Raw genomic sequence first — 4,448 nt, 5'->3', positions numbered from 1 at the left:
TTTTCCTTTCATAATAGTAACAATAATTATAGTAATCATAACCATAATCATAGCTAACATTCACTGTGCTTGCTAGGAGGCAGGTATTGTTCTAAGTGCTTTTCAGTGTATTCACTCATTCAATGTTTTTACAACTCTTTAAGTATCACTGTTATTTTCCTCCTTTTGCAGTTGAGAAACCTGAGGACTGAGAGGTTAAGTGACTTGTCTGGTGTCACATAGCTAATAAGAATAAGGTCACGGCCAGGCACGGTGGCTCACACCTGTAATCCCAGCACTTTGGGAGGCCAAGGCTGGCAGATCATGAGGTCAAGAGAGCAAGACCGTCTCGGCTAACAAGGTGAAACCCTGTCTTTACTAAAAATACCAAAATTAGCTGGGCATGGTGGCGCGTGCTTGTAGTCCCAGCTGCTTGGGAGCCTGAGGCAGGAGAATCTCTTGAACTTGGGAGACAGAGGTTGCAGTGACCCAAGATTGCACCACTGCACTCCAGCTTGGGGACAGAGCAAGACTCTGTCAAAAAGAAACAAACAAACGAACAGAATAAGGTCACATAGGGAGAGCACAAAGTGGTATTGGGGGTTAGCAATGAACATTTTATGGAGGAGGAGGAGGCAAGTTGACCCATGTCCTGTCCCAGTTGCACCTGTAGCCAGGGGCTGTATACACAAGTGGCCATTACCCATCTGGCCAGCCTTCAAAGGGGGTGGTGAGCTGAAAGAGACAGTCATGTTAAGAGCCTGCTCACATGGTGATGTGGTCTGGTGTGCATACAGTACTGTAGCCTTCCCAGAGTACAAGCTAATTAATTCTAATACTCTTTTGCATCACGTTCTCAGCATTGACTAAACTCTTCAAGGGAAAAATCTCCCTAATTTCCCAGCAAACTCAGGTAGAGCTGACCTCCTTCATCACACAGCATGCTGACTACAAATTTTGAAAGACTCCAGTGAATTGGCTTTCAAAAAGTAACTACCTACTATGGTAGAGAGGAAGAGACACAATGATAAATAAATAGATACATAAATGTACTCTGTGATCACTGAGTGTCAACTCTGTGCCGGGAACTGTTCTAACCCCTGGGGACTTAGCACTGAACACAGAAGAGGAAAATTCCAGTCCTCCTAAAGTTTACATGGGGGAGAGGCAGACAATAAGCAACTAAATCCGTAAGCCATACAGTAAGTTAGAAGGTGACAGGTGACGTGGAGGAAAGCCCTGCAGGAGAGGGGCTGGAGTTTGCAGGGAGGGAGCCCCCCAGGGATTCTGATGCAGGAAGCCTTGTTCCCCTGACTCATCTGACAGCAGAGGGTCAGTCTTAGTTTTCTCACTTTCTCACCAAGTGGACTCTCAGGTTATCTGGCGGAGAGGCTTACAACCCTGGGCCAGGGTAAGCGTGGAAGCTGAGTGGAGGGGGAAGGGAAGATAAAATTCAGGTCCTCTCATCCTATAATCCATTTAGGGATCTAGAGGAATTATTGTGGTGGGGCAGACAATTTTATGCCAATAAGACATAGGCTATGAATTCGATCAGGGTAGGTATTGATCCAGGGACACAAAGATGTCTAAGTTATGTCCCTTGAGAATTCCCAGTGTAGTGGGGAAGCACTTGTGAAGACATTTGCTTGTTTCATTTTATCCCACAGGAGTTTTCCCACGCACTTCTTTAAAGAATGCAGCTTGGTTTCACTCTGTCGCCCAGTCTGGAGTATATTGGGGATGATCACAGCTCACTGCAGCCTCAACTTCCCAGGCTCAGGTGATCCTCCCACCTCAGCCTCCCAAGTAGCTGGGACCACAGCTACCGTGCCTGGCTAACTCTGTGTGTGTGTGTGTGTGTGTGTGTGTGTTTTGTAGAGATGGGATTTTGCCATGTTGCCTAGGCTGGTCTTGAACTCCTAGATTCAAGTAATCCTCCCTCCTGGCCTCCGAAAGTGCTGCGGTTGTAGGTGTGAGCCATTGCACCTGGCAGTTTGGTAGCATTTTGACTTAAACTTTCTGTGAACAAACAGCATTTGAAAAGTCTGTGAAAATGATAAAACAACAGTTGTTGATAATAAAAGCTCAAACATTTGCTTGGTTAGATTAAGAACAATATGGCCAAAACTGTACTTGTTAAGTTTCTTGGAAGGCATTCCTTCCCTTGAGGGAAAAGCAGGTTGATTCTTACATTGTCTTCTCTAGGAACTTAGGTTACGGACAGACTGAAAGCATAACAAGCAGCTTAGGCGTTGCCTGCTTCCCCATCTACACCCCATGCAGCTGTGGGACCTCTGCCCCTGGCTAGCAGAGCTTTTGGCACAGTGTCTGGTTCTCTTCTTCCTGCTGGGGCCCAGAGTCCATTCTCCTGCATCCAGCTTGCTGTGCTTCCCTCTTCTAAGTTCCTTAGTGGCCCTCCAGAATCTTGACTGGGTTTGCCTCTGGTCTACACTGCTCCTACCCTCCTCCTCTCCACTTGACCATGTGAAACACGCCGGGTACCAGCTTCATAATGCATCCCTACTGCTCCCCACAGCTCCTCTCCACTGTCATGCTTAATTGTCTTCATTTCATTTGTCAGAGGTGTGATGTTCACTTTTTTAAGTGCAGGGAATCATTAACATTCCAATAAGTGACTTAATATCTATTAATGATGATTCAGAATATAAAACTGATTTAATGTCTCAACTCACTGCTTCAGTTTTCTCATAAAAGGAAACAGCTAAGTACTACCTAGGAGAAAGGATGCTCACATGCATGCATCTTGCTCTTTCTATAATGCTTCCTGGGGTTCTGTCTTTTTTCTTAGCAATGCACTGATAATTGATGGTGAGGCACAAGTAAGAAAGAGAAGAAACAAGGAATCACCCTAGGAATCCTTGAGAGGAACGCTTTTGCTTTTGTTTTCAACTCCACGCATGGCCTGTTTCCTGCCCTGGTTGGTTTTCCTCAGAGGAGCTGTGCAGGAGATGCACCAGACTCATACATAGATCCACAGCTCCCACATAGCGTAACCAGCAAACCCTCAGAATTCTCTCTCTTCCTTCTGGCATAGGTTATGCAATAGATTTGTTTTTTTTCCCTCCTTCCTTCCTCCCTTCCTCCCTCCTTCCTTCCCTCCCTCCCTCCCTCCCTCCTTCCTTCCTTCCTTCTTTCCCTCCCTCCCTCCCTCCCTTCCTTCCTTCTTTCCCTCCCTCCCTCCTTCCTTCCTTCTTTCCCTCCCTCCCTCCTTCCTTCCTTCCTTCTTTCCCTCCCTCCCTCCCTCCTTCCTCCCTCCCTCTCTTCCTCCTTCCCTCCCTCCCTCTCTTTCTTTCTTTTCTTTCTTTCTGACTATATCGCGCTCTGTCACCAGGCTGGAGTGCAGTGGCATGATCTCAGCTCACTGCAACCTCCAACTCCCTGGTTCAAGCAATTCTCCTGCCTCAGCCTCCCAAGTAGCTGGGATTACAGGCACGTGCCACCATACCATGTCTAGCTAATTTTTGTATTTTTAGTAGAGACGGAGTTTCACAGTATTGACCAGGATGGGCTCGATCTGACCTCATGATCCACCTGCCTCGGCATCCAAAAGTGCTGGGATTACAGGTGTGAGTCACCACACCTGACCAATAGGCTCATTTTTACATCTCATCCCTGAAGAAGAGGGAAGAATTACACCTTGACTGTGACTCAAAAAAGACAGCAGATGCTGATGGGGTACTTTTGATGAAACAGGAAGTGTAGAACTATGTCTAAATAGTTCCAATTTAATTTGAACATTATATTTTATCAGTAGATAACATGTGTTTCATTATAGAAGTGACTAAAACAAAGCATGTGGTTCTACAATGTTGTTTTTTGCTTTTTTTGAGACCGAGTCTCACTCTGTTACCCAGGCTAGAGTGTAGTGGGACGACCTCAACCAATCTCAGCCCACTGTAACCTCTGCCTCCTGGGTTCAAGGAATTCTCCTGCCTCAACTTCCTGAGTAGCTGGGATTACAGGTGCCCACCACCACACCCAGCTGATTTTTTATATTTTTAATAGAGATGGGGTTTCACCATGTTGTCCAGGCTGATCTCGAACTCCTGACCTCAAGTGATCCTCCTGCCTTGGCCTCCCAAAGTGCTGGGGTTACAGGGGTGAGCCACTGTGCCCAGCCTGGTTCCACAATATTCTTTTGGCTTGTTTAATTCTGAGAAAGTCCAAAATAGGGTTCAGGAGCATTCTCCTCCCGAGATATACCTGGAATGAAAATGAATGTTGGATGATCACAATTTGGGGTAGTAATTGTTTGACAAGTATTGAACAGCTGAGCTTCAAGGGTCAAAAGATATCTAAGGCTTGTCCAGTGAGGATTCCTGAAGTAGTGGGGAAGCAGATACAAAAATCGATTCACTTGTGATAGTGTGGTAAGTGCTGTAATAAAGGTATACACACAGAACAGAGAGGTCCAAGGCTGGGGAAGCTTGAACAGGATTCAGACTTTC

Source organism: Sapajus apella, unplaced genomic scaffold (assembly GCF_009761245.1).
Source record: "Sapajus apella isolate SASKATOON/1434 unplaced genomic scaffold, GSC_monkey_1.0 scaffold80, whole genome shotgun sequence".
Classification (NCBI taxonomy): domain Eukaryota; kingdom Metazoa; phylum Chordata; class Mammalia; order Primates; family Cebidae; genus Sapajus; species Sapajus apella.
This window is presented reverse-complemented; position numbering follows the sequence as displayed.